This window comes from Hyperoodon ampullatus, assembly GCF_949752795.1.
Source record: "Hyperoodon ampullatus genome assembly, chromosome: 15".
In the NCBI taxonomy this organism is placed as follows: Eukaryota; Metazoa; Chordata; class Mammalia; order Artiodactyla; family Ziphiidae; genus Hyperoodon; species Hyperoodon ampullatus.
In genome coordinates this window covers 38,591,258-38,611,192 of record NC_136928.1, presented here as the reverse complement: position 1 = coordinate 38,611,192, position 19,935 = coordinate 38,591,258, and positions in this window count along the sequence as shown.

Here is a 19,935-nt window from a genome sequence, read left to right as displayed (position 1 = left end):
TAAGAGTTTCCCCACGAATCACAGAAAGGCTCCTTGGCACTGGGTATCTAAAAGTTTCTCGGAACTAGGATAAGGTAGTTTCTAGAAGCTACTGTTTGATTTTAGTAATTTCTTGGTGCCTCTTTGCCATACCATGACTACTGGGTTGCCCTAAAAGCACTTCCAAGAACTGGGGAGGAAACAGAACTAAAGAAAAAGGCCCTGAAATGTATAACAGAACTTAGAACTTTATGATATTTTAGCAAAATAAGTTGAGGAGCTTACAGCAGACAGAAACCAAGTTGTTTATCTTGAAACAATATCAGTCTCGCTTGGGAACAGTGCCCCAATTTTCCTGGGCCTGCTCCGGTGCTCAAAATGTGGGCAACCAAAGCACTGAAGAATTGGGTGATGTCGCACTTACAGAACCTCTCCTGGGTGCCCAGCATTGTGCTATGCCTTCCACAACCTTTCCTCTTTCATCACCACAATCTGCAAGGTAGGAAATACTATCCTCGTTTTTCAGAGGAAGAAACTGAATCTCAGACAAGTTAAGTTACTTCCCCGAGGTCACACAGTGGAGAGATGGAACTGAAATTTAAACCCAGACCTGCCTGACTTTAATCCACATTTTACTTTCTTTTTTTCTAGTCTACACAATCTAGCCTCCCAGAGTTGCTCCAGAAGAAAAGACCAATCATTCAAAAGTCTATTTAAACTGCAAACTCACCCATCACCTCACAGAGACTTGGCATCAAGATGTTTCAAAAAGTGAGAGTTATTCCTGAAAAGACTAAGGAGAGCCATTCATGAAGGTGGTTCTGAAGACAGCGCATCAAGAATCTGGGGGTCGTAGGCTAACACATATATGTGGAATCTAAAAAAAAAAGGTTCTAAAGAACCTAGGGACAGGAAAGGAATAAAGACGCAGACGTAGAGAATGGACTAGAGGACACAGGGAGGGGGAAGGGTAAGCTGGGACAAAGTGAGAGAGTGGCATGGACATACATACACTACCAAATGTCAAACAGATAGGTAGTGGGAAGCAGACACATAGCAGAGGGAGACCAGCTCAGTGCTGTGTGACCACCTAGAGGGGTGGGATAGGGAGGGTGGGAGGGAGACGCAAGAGGGAAGGGATATGGGGATATATGTATACGTATAGCTGATTCACTTTGTTATACAGCAGAAACTAACACACCATTATAAAGCAATTATAGTCCAATCAAGATGTTAAAAAAAAAAAGAATCTGGGTGTCTAGGTGTCAGGATGTCTGCTAATACAGTCCATGGCTTTAAGTGAGTCACTAATTCTCCCTCCCTATGTCCTTCTACTTCTTCCAGGAGCAGCGACACCAGCAACCTACCTATCTTCCTTAATTGTGGGTTAGGTATAAACACTGGAATCACTTTATAAACTCTTCAGGAGGAAGTCCACACGAATCTCCATCATTACCATATAACCAAGTGGTAGTCATCAGGGCACTTCCCACTTATTCTGAGCTTGCTTCCAGACAGCATGGTAGGATTTGATCTAGGTGTGGCCATGTGCCTTGCCTTAGCCAACACAGAAGGTGATAAGTGTCTCTTCTGAGGAGACACAATTCTCGGCATCCTTTCCTCCTTATAGCAATGAAGTGGGAGGACATGTTGAAATGGAGCCTCCATCCCCTTAAATCCCTGAGTGACTAGATGAGCAGGGCCTCCCTGTTGACCCAAGATGGATATGTAGCACGAGTGTAAAGTCACAGAGACGTTCGTTACTGCAACGTAACCTAGTCTACCTGACTGATACTACATAGAAGACCCATTTCTGGAGAGTACCAACAGGGGAAACAGGCCACAAAGTAAAGAAATTGAATGAAGAAAATCCATTTATTTAGGAAATGCTTATTAGGCACTTATTTTTGTGACAGAGTGTGCTGATGTGCTAGAGATAGATTATTCTTCCTAAACTAGGGAATCCAAAAGGGCATCTTCTAACAAAAAATAAGCAGCGTTCTTTCAAGGAGCTGATTTGAAAATGGAAAAATATTTGCCTTTGACACACATTTTTAACTACCAAAATTAATTTATAGTCTAGAGAAAAAAATCCCCCTCCCCAAAATTATCTACAAATCTACCCCTCAAGCAAATCTAGTTAGATGTTTTCATTCTCTTTTAATTCCCTGTAGTTATTCATTTGTAAAGGTATGGCTAACTACACCTAAAAGAGGGAAAGCTTTAATCCAGATGTATCAAAAACATTCCAAGATGATGACTACCATTCCTATAGACTTCTGCTAAAGGCTAATATTAAAAATCAGGATTAAAAAAAAAAGATAGACCCTCCAACTCAATGGGAAATCAATCTTTACTACTACTTAGAGCCAAATAAATAAACTTGTCGTTTCTCCATTTAAAAAGGTTTATATAAACTTCACTTTTGTTTGTAAGAAAACAATTGTCCATTGTAATCAGTTCACCCTACAATTTTATTCTCTTTTCCATCTCCTATGGGCTGACTTCCCAGGGCCAGTAAGGTTTTCACATTTCTAGGCAGTGGCATTTCATCATAAGTGACCTAACATTACATAGCATAAGACCTTAGAAAAAACTTTTTAGGAGACTTGTTATGTGAGAAAATGTAAAATTCCATAGTTTCATGACTACCTCTTCAAATCTTTCCAACTTTCATAATCATTTATAAAACTGTAGTTTGCCATAACTAAGCTTTTCCATATATTAGAGAGCAATTCATGTCTATAAATATATATTTACATGTATACACACACACACACACAAGTTGAAGAGATATGTGGTGTTGGAGGGCAAGTCTCAAGACTAAGGTAGAGAGAGACTGTAGAGTGGTCAGAAGCAGCATTATGATGAGAAAAGCCCCACCTCAGCTACTCCCAATCTTTGTCCTTCAGGCAAATCCCTTCACCTCTCTGGGCTTCTGCCATTTCACATGCAGAACAAGATCAGGCCACATGCTTTCAGATGCCCCTTCTTGCTCACCTGTCCATGGATCTACTACTGAAGCTGCGTTCAGTTTGCAAATTTTATTGGGTAAATTAAGTCTGTGTAGCTAGGATTCCAACTCTATAGAAAATATGTAAGCCAACAGCAAAAAAGTAAAAGTCAAACATGAAAAAAGTTACGACACACAAATAGTAAGATTGCTAGAGATTTTTCTGTTTTCTTCTTCTTCTAAATTCACTTAATTTTATTGCTACATTACTTTTGTAATTTTATAAATCAATAAAAAATTTTTAAATGTATCAGTCTGTGTGGAGGGCAGTGTTTATAATTACCCCCAGAGAGCGTCAACACATGAATATAAACACCTTCTTTGAATTTATAGGCACATAACATTTACTACAGACAAATCCATATGATTATCAATCCCAATTTTTCACAGCCAAAATTCTCTTAAGCAACACAATTTATTTGTCTAAAGATGTCAAATAAACTAGTCTGGCAAACAATTTCATTTTTCAGTTGTCTCCTTTGGCATTGTGCCTACTATAATACATGTCTAATGTCACCCCCCATCTCACCCTGTCCACCCATTCACACATGCTTGTAGACATGACAAAGTTGGCATTCTCGGGTTAATACTTATGCCAAAGGTCAGAAAAGTCATGTTAAGCAGAAGTGCCCAGGGAATTTGGGTCTCTCTCTATTACCTTACTCTCTCCCACTGTCCAAGTTTTGACAACATAATGTGATTACATAATAACTCAAGCAGGAAGAAAATTAGACACCATACAGGAAACCCAGGTGAGGCCCCCATGGAGTTATCTGAATTAGTTATCCTGCTGCATGTGAAGTCAGGCAAGAAACAAACTGTTGAGCATTTTGGAGCCCTGAAAATTCCTACTCACTCCCCCACCCCACTCCCACCCAACCAAAAGGAATATCTTCCATGGGAGAAAATTTGCCACTTAGAAAATGGTATTTTCTCCAAATCATACACTGATAGTAACAAACAAATTACTTCAATCACAAAAAAGCCTGGTGGTCCAAAGAACCGAAAGTCAGCTGTCTCCTTCTCTGTGCATTCTCACTGTCTCAAAATGGCCCTGAGAAGTTCCATCTGACCCCTGGCTATAAGGACCTAATTTCTGAATAGCATGTCCTAACCTATTAGCACCAAAACCCCCTATAGTCAAGTCAAAGTTAATTTTAAAGTCTTTTTCTTTCAGAATAGTTGAATAGTTTTCACATGAATTCTACATCCCACAAACCTAGGAGCTCACCAGAAAAGCAGGCTCTCTCGGGGGCTCTAAAACCCTTACCTGCAAGATCTCAAATCTGGTTGCTGCCAAAACTTCTCTGAAGTTCACAAAGAAAGAAAATGCAACTGACATGGACCCTCCCCAACTCCACAGTGAGTCTGACTTCAGCACTGATATGCCTCCTCCTACTTCAACAAAATAAAACTGCACAGAGCAGGAAACCAACAAAAGTCCTTGGCAACAACCAAAAGAGTGAGACAATAGTTTCAGCAGCATTTTCCCTTCTCATAAGCTTCAATCTTTCATCTCATTATCATTTTGAAGGTGGTTCCCATTTTCTTCTCCAGCTACTGCTCTTACTTGTATAATAAAGAAGTGAACACACTTCTTTTCTGTTCATTTTAGAACATGCTTTGTCCATCTAAGATTAGGAGATCCTTAAAGAAGACAGGAAACTGGTAAAGGGAGACAGTAACTGGAACAAGAATTGCCTGAAAATCCCTGAGACCAGGTACTGTATCATCCAACATATGACAGTGGATAAGTACCTAGACTCTGAAGCCAAGATACATGGGTTGTAATCGCAGCTCCATCACTTACCAACTGAAATCTTGGGCAGTTGATTTCATCTTTCCATGTCTCAGTTTCCTCATCCATGTAACAGCGATAATAACAGTGACTTCTTCATTGGCTCACTGTGTGGATTAAATAAATACTTATGATAGTATTTGGTACAAGGTAATTGCTACATATTAGCTATTATTAACACCAGTTTAACCAACGTATGTCTTTGGATAAGTCATCACTTCCCCTCCTTGAGTCTGCACAATCAAAATGAAATTAATAGTATGCTTAACCACCCAACTTACCTCACAGGGTTGTTGAAAAGATCAAAGAACGCAACTGGTGAGAAAAGTTCTTTGGGATGAAAAAACACAGTAGTATCTGTAATATATCATTTTTAATAAATAATACTATACCTCAATTAAAACTGAGTCTTCCATTTTAAAGGACTTAAAAAGAAAAAGAAGACCCATCTGGATTGGCCAGAAACCCCACTGTGGGCTAAGGTGAGAGGAAGACTGAGAAGGGGACGTGCCAGCCTGGTGCTTCCTTCTGGCAGGGTACTTCAAGCCCACTCTGTAGAGTGAATGCGGGGGATGTGGTGACAAAGCTGCATCAGGGTGGCTTTGTGGCAAGTCACTCGTGTTTGTTCTGAGAGGCCAGGCAATGTCATTCCCGACCAATTCTGTCTCACTTCGGGAATATTCTGAACTCAGAGATGTTCTGGGTGCTTCCAGTAATTGCGGAACAATGCAATTTCTGACCTCAGTAACTGTCCGGGGGGGCACTGGCAGATGTTACTGTCAGAACTGCCGGATCCCAACAACCAGCCAGGCTAGATGACGATTGGAGTTTGGGCTTCACAAAGGCAAGTCACCAGCAATCCCTGAACGTTGGCTGGACTGAACTTTTGGACTGAAATGACCATTTTTGCCGATGCCAGGTGAGCATGGCTAGAAGCACTCAGATGCCAAGAGTCGAAACTCCATCGACACTCCTAGTCACTGGCTGAATCTCCCAGTTTTTAATTCTGTCATCCCAATGCTTTGCTAATAACGTGCCAATGACTAAGTAACTATATGTCTTCTCTATACTCACCCTTCCTTCTCTTCCTCCCTAAAGTGCTGTGTCCTGGGCTATCAGCATTACTTCCACTTATATCAGAGCCCACTTCCATTTCCATGCAGCCCATATGGTTTTCAGTAATCGGAGTTTTCCCTCCTCCTAAAAAACCCTCTTATTTTTAACTCACCACGTGTGCAAAGACAATTTTACTACTACATATTTATAGAAATAATAATAATAATGACATTTATTCAGCTTACTTTGAGCTAGGCATTGACTTAAGTGGTGTATAAATTATCTCAATCCCAAAACAAGCCTATGAGGTGAGGACTATTATTATCCCCTCTTATAGATGAATAGACTAAGGCACAGGGATGGCAAACATTGTGCTGAAGGCCATACAACATTCATATGGGACATCTAGAAACAGACAGAACCGGGATAGGAATCCAGGAAGTCTGATTCACTGAGCCCCCAATTTTAGCAAAGCACAGTATACTAAATATACACACATGGGGATACATGTCTTCACAATTGTACAACCCAAAGTAATTTCATTTTGTTAGGGGAACCACTGACTGAAACCACCCACCCTGGCCAGGCACCACAGTAAACCATCTGCATGACTTATCTTGCGACAGGAGGTCCTGGTAAGGAACTCGGAACTAACATGCCACCACCAACCGCAAGAATTCGGGGGCTTCCCTGGTGGCGCAGTGGTTGGGAGTCCGCCTGCCGATGCAGGGGACACGGGTTCGTGCCCCGGTCTGGGAAGATCCCGCATGCCGCGGAGCGGCTGGGTCCGTGAGCCATGGCCGTTGAGCCTGTGCGTCCGGAGCCTGTGCTCCGCAACGGGAGAGGCCACAACAGTGAGAGGCCCACATACCGCAAAAAAAAAAAAAAAAGAATTTGGGAAAGGCCAAAAGGAGAGAGGAGACGCCAGTCCATATGTCTTGCCAACCTCCCAGAATCCTCCTCACTGGAATCCATCTTGGCTGAGTGATGCACGCACCACCAGGAAGAACCATGAGTCAGAATGATTGGCCACAGACAACCTGGAAACTAATTAATCCCATTACCATAATACCCGAGACTGCAAGCCACGTGGCAGAGCAGTCCTCCTGAGTTCCCTTACCCTCCTGCCCTCCACCTGGGAGCCCCTTCCCAATAAAGTCTCTTGCTTTGTCAGCACGTGTCTCCTCAGATAATTCATTTCCGAGTGTTAGACAAGAGCCCACTCTCAGGCCCTGGAAGGGGTCCCCCTTCCTGCAACAATTTCACACCAGACTCTCTAGGGTTCGCGACTCAGGTAGTCTTGTCTCAGATCTTTTCAAGAAACACAAGAAAGACACACTTTAAGGCTCTTTGAGTGATATAGCACAGGCTCTTAGGTTGATTCCAAGGATCCAGTTTTCACACACATAACTATGTGCAACTACATGAATATTCCTCTGTGTTATGTACAAACTTTCAAAAACATAATTACACCTTCCAGGTAGGATGCCATATCCTTGTCAATCAAAATGTAGTCAATAGCTGGTCAAGAACTTACTGTGCCTCCCCCTGGGAATACAGTGGTGAAGACACCACTCATGAACCCTGCCCAGATGGAGATTTTTACAATCTGATAGAGAAGACAGACATTGAGGGAATGATTGTAAATAATTAAGGCAACAATGACAAGAAAGCAAAATGCTCTAAAGGAAAATACAGGGTGCTTTTGAGAAAATGGAGAGAAGGGGAGAGGTAGCTAATTTCCTTTAAACCCATGGCATCCTTCTTGGAATTTGAACTGAATGCTTTCAAAATTGCCCCAAATCCTGAAATCGCTTAATAAATATTTCTGAATTAATACCCGAGACAAGGGAAATGAGGTAATGCTTGCAAACCAAAGAAACACGTGGCAGTTTCTTTATACTCCCAGTGTTGGGAGAAAGTTGAAATGAGCTTAAACAGAGAATGACAAGAAATACAGGGCACACTTTGCTGTGGTTACAGCACTAGCCACACTAGCTGGATTGTTTGGGGCCTCACTTTCATGAGGCTTAATACAATCAGGAAGGGCTTAGACACCCAGCCAGGATAAATACCCCACCAGGAGCCTGATCAAGGAGAGAACCAAAACCCAAGCAGCCAGGGCTCTCTTGCGGTGCCCAGACACACATGTGGGCAGCTCCATCAGCCAAAAATGCTGGCCCCCTCTGGGGCCTCCCCAACCCCTACCAATCAACACATTCTTAAAGTAGCCTCGGGCTGCTGAAGCTCATAATCAGACCTGGGCTGGATTGCAAACATCTCTATAATGCCAATGCTGGCTAACGTGATTAGGCACAGAGCATTAGCCAAATAAAAGGGATGGGGGACAGGGAGATGGAGAGAAGAAAAGGAGTATGCAATCTGCACAAAAGGGAAAAGGAAGTGGAGAAAGGTCCTGTGACACTCCCAAAGGGAGGAAATTAAAAGTCAGAGGAGCACCCAAATCCAAATCGTTTACTGCTTAGCCAAGCGGCCGGTCAAAGGGGTTACCGATACTGAGGATGCTGTGGTGAACAAACAGGTATGACCCCTGCCTTCATCAAGCCCACAGCCTACTGAAGGGCAGACTCAAAACAAATGCCATTATAGCCCAGTGCTTAAGACATTCACCGAGACTGTACATACTTTTATAGTACATTTTTTGGAGGAGGGAGTGAATGAATAAAAACAAACAAACAAACAAACAAACAAATGACTATCCCACTGTAGTGGTTAATTACATGTGTCAGCTTGGCTAGGCTATGGTGCCCAGCTGTTTGGTCAAACACTAGTCTAGATGTTGCTGTGAAGGTAATTGTTAGGTGTGATCAACAGTTACCATCAGTTGGCTCTAAGCAAAGCAGAGTACCCTCTACAATACAGGTAGACCCAATCGGTTGAAGCCCTTAAGGGTGAAGACTAAGGCTTCCCAGAGAAAAAGGAATGGTGCTTCGAGACTGCGATACAAAAAGCCTGCCCAAGTTTCCAGGCTGCTGTTCTGCCCCGCAAAGTTTAGGCTTGCCAGCTTCCACAATCACGTGAGCCACTTCCTTAAAATCTCTCTCTATATACCTAGAGATAGAGATAGAGACGGGATATAACTATATAGATAGGATATGATCTATAATAGGATATATATATCCTATTGGTTCTATTTCTCTGGGGAACCATGTCTAATACACCCCTTAAATATGCCGATTGATTGTAAGGCAGGCCTTAATTCAGAAATGTGAAAACCTATGCTTCTTAGAATTGAGGAGATAAGATCACTACAATTAAGTTAACAATTACCAACATACTGAGGATTGCAAAGAAGAAACAGAGGATGCTGTGGGAGTGAGTGCAGAGAGAGCCCACCCCCAGCAAAGGAGTGCCAGAGCGCCGGGTCAGCAGAAGCATGAAGCGTAAGTAAGGAGGCTTCACCCGCCAGGAAATAAGACGGGCTCAAGTGGCAGAGGGAAAAGGAGGGGTTCTGATAAAAGTACGATGGAACGGTGCATGTGCTGCCCACAAACTCAGCGCGACCACGCAAAGCCATTACCAACTCACACTGCCCACAGCCCAGCGCCTGGACAAGCCCCACCAGCCTCTTCTCCAGGTCCTGGGAGAGCTGCCCTGGAGCAGAGCGTTTCGCCCATGGGCTCAGGCCTCCAGTTTTCCCAGCCTGAGAAGGAAAGCCAAGAGCTGGGAGCCCACACCCCACGTGCACAATCCCAAAAGGGTTAATTCCCAACTCCCCCCCTCCCCCACTGTAAGTGGTGGCAATCTTTCCTAATCGTTTCCATTTCTATTCCTCTTTACTTCTCCCATTCCCCTCTTTGTTTTCATGACCTGTGGGAACCTGAACTCCAGCTGGAGGTAGAGTCTGCCTTTATACTTAAAGCAGACATTTAAGCAATTATCCTGTCACTGGGCCTAGCCTTGCCTCCTCCATATGGGTAGCTCCTAAGCAAGGCATTTGGTTTCTCCTTTGTTCCCAGTGCACTGAGTAAAACGGTTCCAGAAAGCACTTGCCCTTGAGCAACAGGGCTGGGAAGATGGGGGTAAGCTGGACTGGGGACGCTCAATGTCAAAGAGGGGCCGGGAATGGGAGCCTGTCAGCCTCTTTGGCTCTGCATGCCCACCCCACCTCTTGGACAGGGCGTCTCCCTCCTGCAGCAGAGTCGATGAGAGGACTCACATCCACTCCTGACCAGAAGCTCAGGTGGTGGGAAAGGGCAGGGGTGTGAGGGTGAGGCAACTCTGCCTGCCGTCCAGCGCTACAGGTGCACGAGCTTCCCTAAGGCCCTGATGGCCCAGCAGTAGGAGGCAGCAATCAGGCACCCAAAAAAGAAGTGAGCAGACTCCCACTGGGTTTGCTGTGACTTGAAGGTACCACCACAGAGAACCTCCGGTATTAGTTTCCTGTGGCTGTAATAACAAATTACCATGTATTGGGTAGCTTAAAACAGCAGCAATTTATTCTTTCACAGTTCTAGAGGCTAGAAGTCCAAAACTAGTAACACGGGGCCAAGACTCCCTTTGGAGAAACCAGGAGAGAATCCATTCTTACAGTTTCTGGTGGCTGAGGGCATTCCTCGGCTTGTGGCCACATCACTCCGATAGCTGGCTCCACAGTCACATCTTATTCTCCTCTGTATGTGTCAGATCTCTCTCTGCCTTTCTTAAAAGGACACTTGTGATAGTATTTAGGGCCCAGGGCCCCCCACCTGCATAATCCAGAAAAACTTTCTAATCTCAAAATCCTTAATCACATCTGCAAAGACTTTGCCATATAAGATAATGTTCACAGGTTCCAGGAATCAGGACCTGGTATCTTTGGAGGGCCATTATTTAGCCTACAGTGATCTTATGTCTACCTTATATCAGAGTAAGAGATGGAGCCAAGAGGGAAGGTGGGGTGGGCTTCTCTCCCACCTTAAATTCCTAGGTGTTCAGGGGAAACCAGGGTCTTAACAGACAAGCAGCAGCAGTCGCCAGCTCATTCACAGCCACAGAGGTCAAAGGGAAGAGAGTGGGGTGGCTGGGTTTTAATGCACCACTGTCAAAAATAATGGGTAGAATTAGGTCATAAAAGGCGGTATGGGCTAAATCTTATATCTACCATTTACTACCAATGTGGCTCTGAACAAGTTAACTGGATGTGTCTAAGCCTCAACTCCCAAATCTATGAAATGGGCACACTAATCCATAACTTAGTGAAAGGCTGTAAGGATAATATCTCAGTACTCACCATGTACCAGGCATCACTTTCAGCACTCTGCAAATATTTTCTTCTTTAATCCTTAGGGAGATGTATATGATAAGTACTGTTATCCCCATTTTATAGATGAGTAAATGGAGACCCGGAGAAGTTACAAAATATGCCCAAGATCACACAGCTTAAAGGGACTCAGCCTTGTTTTGCAGCCAGGTCTGACTCCAAATCATAAGGCAATCAGCACAAAGACATGTTAACCCTGTTTCTCGTCCCTGGCTGCACATTAGAATCACTTGGGGAGCTTACACTGCTTCGATGCCCAGTCCACCCTGACCAATTGAATCAGCATCTCTGGGGGTTGGTATGGGCATTTGATAAAAGCTCCCCAGATGATCAATGTGCAGCTTGGGCCAAGAACCACCCAGTTAAATAAACCCCTTTCCCTCCTCTGGCTGGGTGATGGCAGGCCTTCTTCCCCTGCACACACCCTACTCCAGCCAGAGCACCTGCTCTGATCTCTAACTGCACATCCTCAGTCAGCTGTTCTTGAGGGTCTTGATACCTAGTCTAACAAGAAACAAAGACCTTCCTTGCTAAGCAAAGAATGTCCTCAGTTATTCATTCATTTATTCATTCATTTGCTTAATGATGCAAATTTCCTGCTGCTTTCTTTCCAGCCCCTTAGAACAGTGCCTGGCACTTAGTAGGTATTTGATGAATATCATTATTTCATTCAGTGTCTACTGTAATTCAGGCAGTTATAAAGGTTTCTTTGTTACCCCTTAGATATGTTGCTTTCCCATTTTGCCTAATTTCTTCTGCCCCATTGGGACAGGTCCCCTGATTCCTAATGCCTTCATTCTGGGCATCCCCTATGTGGGCCTGTCTCCTGCTTTCCCTATTCCCCGCCCAGTGATATCCCCCAAGAGATATCCTCATTTTAATCCCTGGAATCTAGAAATGTTACCTTCTTGGGGAAAAGTATCTTTGCAGATAATGATTAAGAACAGTGAGATGAGGACATTATCCTGGATTATCTGTGTGGGCCCTAGACGCCATCACAAGTGTCCTTCTAAGAAAGTGGCAGAAGAAAGAAGAGAAGAAAGCCAAGTGACCATGGAGGCAGAGACTGGAGCGACGTGGCCAGTAGCCAAGGAATACCCCTAGCCACCAGGAGATGGAAGAGGCAAGGAGCACATTCGTCCCTAAAGCCCTCGACGGGAGCATGAGCCTGCTGACATCTTGATTTCAGCATGGTAATACCGATTTCAGACTTCTGGCCTCCAGACCTGTAAGAGAATAATAGTACAGTCTGTTTGGTAGTGTGTTACAGCAGCCAGAGGAAACCAATACATCACCTACCCTGACCTTTACCTTGTGCCCACCTCAGGGCTCTGATCACACCCTGTCTGGTCCCCAACACCCGGTCCTTCCCGTGCCACAATTACTGTCCCACATCGTCACTCCAGAGGGGCTTTTAATCCTCCTGCTCACTCCCAAGAGCAAGGGCCTGGATTCTCCTTGCTAGGCCAAATAGACACACTGGCAGAGACCAAGTTCAGGGTCTCCAGGACAAGACCCTGGGAGAAGAGAAATGGAATACAAGACTGACCCTAAGGGCCCATCAAAATCCCTTCCATGGATAGTCCGTGTGCTGGGAATGCTGAGAGTCGAGTCATGCAGAAGCAGAACAAGCTTGGAAACTCAAGTAAAATGTTGGAACCACCCCCTCTCCTGCAGCCTCTCCATTTCATCCATCCCTACAGAGGATCATGGCTTTTCCGTCACTGTTAGTGACAGTCCCTCACATTTATACAGCACTTAGTGCTTTTGCACAAGATGTCTACATCCATCACTTCATCTGAGATCCACCCTGTGAGGTAGACTAGCATGTAACTGTCCAATTTGACAGGAAAGGTTTGAGGACTGAACTGAGGTCCGACATTTTGGAAGTTAATCCAAAAAGTAATCTAACACAGCAGTGGGTCTCATGACCCTGAAGCCAGTACTCTACCCAGTTCACCTCACCTACAGGCTTGTGGGCCTTTGTGGGTTACACACGCAGAGATGCAAGCACAGAAGGGTTAACACATCAGTTACCCCAATCAACAGCTCACCCTTCTACGCACGTCACGTGGAGAAACTCATTGAATCCTCACACCAGCCCTATGAAGCAGGTGCTATTCATTACCTTCATTTTATAAATGAGGGAACCAAGGCACAAGGAAATGTGTCCCAGGTTTAACTGCTTGTATATGGAGGAGGCAGAATTTGAACCCAGGCCATTTGGCCCCAGATTCTGTGCTCTTAACCCAAAGGAAGCTAACATAGTACTGTAAGAACTTTTTTCTCAGAGCTGGAATGCTACAGAAGTATATGAAAAACGAATTAATGTTCTAAGCACTCTTCAAAATGAAGAACCAGAGGCAAAATGTAACTAAATTGGCCCTTTAGAATGAAAGTGATAGTGCTTTGAAATTCCCGTTGGAAACTCTTCCCACCAGATGTGTCCAGTTGTAATGTGGTCATCATTAGGCACACATGTTTGGGTGTGTGTGTGTGTGTGTGTGTGTACAGCGTGCGCGCATGTGCGCACAAGCTCATGTAGGCTAAGATGAGTGGCAGACCCTCCAGATAGTTCACCAGAAATCTTGCATCAGGGCTCCCCCAGTACCCCTGCTCCATCAAAGGGACTTGGAATTTGGAGTCTGAGTAAATTAACAACATCCCTGTTCTTTATTTATCTCCCTCTGACTGTGATAAATAGCCCTGGGGAATCCTTCCTATTTCTGGTTTGAGAGAAAAATGAAACATCCCTGCCTACATTTCACACCAACATGGAAAGTAGGGTACTTATTGCAAGCTAGCTGTATTCTAGCATTATAGTACATGTTTTCCATCTCCCAAAAGTAGCAAACATGCTCATCGCCATCATTCCAAAGCCTTTCTAGTTACCTTGACCAGGTGGGGCAGGATGCCAGCACTATGTAGGAAGAACTGAGCCTTCCCTGTAAAACCTGACCGTCTAACCCACAGTGCTGATGCATACAGACAACAGATCAAGAATAAGGCTGAGAGAAGTATTGGGAAAGTCTTCCAGTCTAACCCTTATATCAATAGATGTGAAACCTGAGGTCTAGAGACAGAAAATGATTTGTCCAGGACTACACAGCAACATAACAGCCGTGCCTGCTTGTATTGGCAGACTAGGAAACTTGGACAAACCTTCATGCAGAGGACAATCAGAAAATCTGGGCAATATGTAAAAATTATCTGGAACTAGAGATGTTCCAAGACAGGGAAGAACTGCAGGACCTAGTCCAAAAAATAACAGGAAATCCAGAAAAGTCAGTCTGGCATGTGAGGCTACTTTTACCCAGACTCTAGGGTCTGAGCCAACTCCAGTATAGGTGGCTGACAGGTGTGAAACTTAACAGACCTTTTGATAGACTGTCTTGCAGATAGGAAAAAAATTTGGCTCAGGACCCACCAAGATGGAGGGACTAGCAAATCCCTAATAGGGGGGTTGGGACACTTAAGGGACATAACCTTATCCTAGGAGTAAGGTTGAATCAAAAATAAACCAGTCCTCACAGGGACCAGGAGCCATATTTGACCCATCCACCCTGATCAGATTAAGGTGATCTTGGATTTCTAAGGGTTGCTAGCTTCCAGTAGGAAATAAATTAAATCCTCTCTAGAGTAAGATACCATTATGCTAAGCCTCAAATTAACCCTAGTTTTTTTTCATATGCAATACCTGGTACTCAATCAAAAACAACCATACATACAATAGGACCTAGAAAATAGTTATCAGACACAGACTTTACAATAACTATGCTTAATATATTCAAAGTATTTAAAGCCAAAATAGAAAATTCTAACAATCAACTGGAAACTCCTTTAAAAAGATGGAAATAGGGCTTCCCTGGTGGCGCAGTGGTTGAGAGTCCGCCTGCCGATGCAGGGGACGCGGGTTCGTGCCCCGGTCCAGGAAGATCTCACGTGCCGTGGAGCGGCTGGGCCCGTGAGCCATGGCCACTGGGCCTGCGCGTCCGGAGCCTGTGCTCCGCAACGGGAGAGGCCACAACAGTGAGAGGCCCGCGTACCGCAAAAAAAAAAAAAAAAAAAGATGGAAATAAAGACACTAAAAAATACAATACTAAAACTAAAAACTATAATAACTACAATCTTTAAATAAATGGAAGGTTTTAACAACAGATGAAATACAATTGAAAAGTTAATTGGTAAACTACAAAATAAGTCAGATGTCCAGAACAAAGCACTGAAAGATAAAAGGATGGAAAATAGAAAAAAGAGTATACAATAATAAATCAAGACTTATTGCATGAGACTTACTACATGAGACAAGGTCTAAGTAATATAACTCTGGTCATAGAAGAAGAGAAAGAGAATGGAGGAAGAGCAATATTTAAAAGCATTTTCCAAAGCTGCTGAAACACACAAAAAAGCACAAATTCAAGAAGCACTTACTATGACTATCAAGCAGAATAAATACCATATAATTTTAAAAAAATATCTTACCTACTCATCAGAAAAAAAAAGTGATGATTAATAAAAAAGAGGGGTCTTTGAATAAAAACAAGAAAAACTACAGAAGCAAAAACAGAATTCACGAATCTGACTTCCCATCAGAGGCAGCACAAGCCTGACAATAATGTAAGAATACCTTTTTTTTTATTGGAGTATAGTTGCTTTACAATGTCGTGTTAGTTTCTGCTGTACAATAAAGTGAATCAGTTATACGTATATCCACTCTTTTTTAGCTGTCCTTCCCATTTAGGTCACCACAGATCACTGAGTAGAGTTCCCTGTGCTAAACAGTAGGTTCTCATTAGTTACCTATTTTATACATAGTGGTGTATATATGTCAATCCCAATCTCACAATTTGTCCCACCCACCTTTCCCCTTGGTAACTGTAAGTTTATTCTCTACATCTGTGACTCTATTTTTGCTTTGCCAATAAGTTCATCTGTATCACTCTTCTAGATTGCACATAAGCAATATACTATATTTGTTTTTCTCTTTCTGACTTACTTGTCTCTGTATGACAGTCTCTAGGTCCATCCACATCTCTGCAAATGGTACTATTTCGTTCCTTTTTATGGCTGAGTAATAGTCCATTGTATATACATATACCACATCTTCTTTATCCATTCCTCTGTCGACGGACATTTAGGTTGCTTCCATGTCCTGGCTATTGTAAATAGTGTTGCAATGAACATTGGGGTGCATGCATCCTTTCGAATTCTGGTTTTCTCTGGATATATGCCTCAGAGTGGGATTGCTGGGTCAAATGGTGCTCTATTTTTGGTTTTATAAGGAACCTCCATACTGTTTTCCATAGTGGCTGTATCAATTTACATTCCCACCAACAATGTAGGAGGGTTCCCTTTTCTCCACACCCTCTCCAGCATTTACTCTTTGTAGATTTTTTGATGATGGCCATTCTGACCAGTGTGAGGTGATACCTCATTGTAGTTTTGATTTGCATTTCTCTAATAATTAGTGATGCTGAACATCTTTTCATGTGCTTTTTGGCCCTCTATATGTCTTCTTTGGAGAAATGTCTGTTAGATCTTCCCCCCCATTTTTTGATTGAGTTATTTGTTTTTTTGATATAAATAGCTGTATGAGCTGTTTATATATTCTGTTGGTTGCTTCATTTACAAATATATTATATATTATGTCGGTTGCTTCATTTGAAAATATTTTCTCCCATTCTGAGGGTTTTTTGTTTTGTTTATGGTTTCCTTTGCTATGCAAAAGCTTTTAAGTTTAATTAGACCCCATTTATTAATCTTTGTGTAATGATATCTTAAAAGTGCTAAGAAAATAACTGCCATCCTAAAATCCTATACCCAGGTAAAATATCCTTGAAAAATAGTGAAATCAAGATATTTTTCACACTAACAGTAACTGACAGAATGTTTCAGTAGACTTTAACTAATGGCAATGTCTATACACAAAAGGAAAATGATCCCACATGAAGCTTAAAAATGCAGGAAGACATGAAGAGTAACAGGAACAGCAAACATGTGGGTAAGTTAAATGAGTATTTACTATATGAAATATTAATAATTTTGTTTTGTAATATTTAAAATATCTATAAATTAAAATTCACAATAATAATAGCATAAAGTTGAAAGGGGAAAAATATACAGTATTCTAGGGTCTCTGTTTTAACCAGTAAGTGATGAACATTCTCATTTTATACTTGTTATGTCAAGCATGTTTAGGTAAGTCTCTTGAGTAACTACTATAATTACCATCAAAAATATAACTATAATAATCATAAACACATAGCAAGCTAATAGAAATAGAAAATGAAATAATAAATTATAAATCCAAAAGAAAGGAAGAAAGGAGAGAACATGGAATACTATAGGTGAGATAAATATAAAGCAAATACAAGAGTGTAGATTTAAACCAAAATATATCCATAAATACATTAAAAGGCAAATGTATAAAATGCTCCAATTAAAAGAGAAACATTATCAGACAGGATAAAAACCCAAAACGCCAAAATATTACCTACATGACACTCACTGAATATGATCATACAAAAAGGTTGAAAAGATGGAAAAAGAAATACTATGTAAATACTAACCAAAATAAACTGGTATAGCTAAATTAATATCAAAGTAGAATTTAAGGCAAAAATCATTCACTGAGTTAAAGAGGAACATCTCACAATGATCAATATATTCAATTAACCAGGAAAGTATATCATTTCAAATTGATATATATAGGTATTAACATAGCTAGTTACCACTGAACTAGGTTCAAAGTGATGAGAAAAGAACGTCCCTGGCTTCACAGGATCATCTTAAATGAAAACAAGTAAAAGATGAAGGGGAAGCAAGACGAAAGGACATGAGGTAACTCGTGGAGATAGAGAGGAAAGAGATGGAGAGAGAGAAACTAAAAAAGAGAGCTGCATATGAAGAAAAAAATATGTAGGAAAAATGAAATAGAAGAGAGAAAGGAGAAGGAACAAAAGAACAGAGAGAAAACAACTGGAAGTAAACTGAAATTGTTTTGAGAGAAAAAGTATGGAGTCAAAGAGATTCCACTAAGGAAGCGCATCTCCTTCAAGGAAGCTCAGCTTTTCACCTCCCAGGATCAGAGCTTCCTGTGGCACATAGTGACACCTGCCATAAGGCTTCTGCCTTCATTGATTTCAAATATCAAACTCAGTAATAAAAAGAAGAATAGTCATAACAATGACCCACCCTTCTGGCTTCAGAAATTGCATACAAATATGGTACTCTCCATGCCACAAGAGCAAGAACAATCACTCATTTCCTGTCTTCTTGGAAAAGCCAGTAAGTCACAGACCACCTAGCCATAACCCACCCCAGCCAGACTCCCAGGAGCCCAGTCCTGCTTGGAGTCCTATCAAGAATAAGACCAGAGAGGAACTAAAGCCAGGCAAAACTCAACTAAACCCTGAACTCTATTTTTGAACCCATTTTCCTATTTCCCCACAATGGGAGTTGACTCCTGGGTGAACACAACAAGAAAGACTGTTTGGAAGCAAATGTGTATTTGCTGTCCTCCATCTGCACTGAAATGCTCTGCTCTGCTGTGTTGTGCTTTAGTAACAATTTTGAAAATACTGGTGCCCAAGACCTTCATCTGTAAGAATTCTATTTAGCCCATTGACATAGTATTTGTAAAAATTAGGGGATCTTGGAGGAGTAATTCACTATTCAACCAATAATGATGATACAACAGTGAGCAAAGAAGACATCACCCTACCTTAATAGAGCTTACATTTTAGTGGAGAGAACATAAAATGTTGAACAAAAGACATACAACTTGTGGTAAGAGATAGGACAAAGTAGCCGCATAGCACAGGGAGATCAGCTAGGTGGTTTGTGACCACCTAGAGGGGTGGGATAGGGAGTGTGGGAGGGAGGGAGACGCAAGAGGGAAGAGATAGGGGAACATATGTATATGTATAACTGATTCACTTTGTTATAAAGCAGAAACTAACACACCATTGTAAAGCAATTATACTCCAATAAAGATATTAAAAAAAGAGAGAGAGATAGGACCAAGAATAACTGGGAAGAGAAGACAGCCATCTCCAGAGAGGGTGACAAGGGAAGGTCTTCCTAAGGAGGTGACATCTTGATGAAGTGTAAAGCATGAGAGTAACCAGCCATATTGCTGCCAAAGAAAGCTTTTAGGAAGAGGGAAATGCGTGAGAGAAGTCTGAGGTGGGAAAGGACTTCTTGGTGTTTAAACACCAGGAGCTAAGTCCAGGGTTGGCTGGTGCTCGGTGGAGGTGCAATAGCAGGGGCAGTCAGGGCAGAGACCATCCAGAGGCTATAGGCGAAGGTCAGGGGTTTGGCTTTTATCCTACCAGCCATGGAAAGCTTCCAAAAGGTTTTAAGTAGAAAAGTGACTTGACCCATTAAAGAACTTGCAAAAGACACAGCCCTCAAGGACAGCTGCAGGAGGAAGTCTGTGAAACTCAAAGGAGAACTTCTAAGAGTCGCTGGCACCAGAGCCAGCAGGTCAGCAAGGCCCAAGAGCTTCCCTGACCTGGGGCTCCAAAAGCCCAGCCTTCAATTGTCTGAAATGGTCCAAGAGGGATGGATGTTCGTTAGGGAGGGCAGGGCCTGGACTATGTGACTACAAGATTGTTTTTATGACTATAATTACATTGTTGAGGTTAATCCCAGACCTAATGTTGTAACAGTATTTCTGAGCATTGATTTTGTCCAAGGGTGGGCAGCTAGCTCTCACCCAATAAGAAGATACTACAGGGAGAAGTCAGTTAACCTATGGACCTCAACCAAGAAAACCAAACACAAGCCAAGCTGGAAGAGAGAGACAGGAGATTTCGCTGTTGT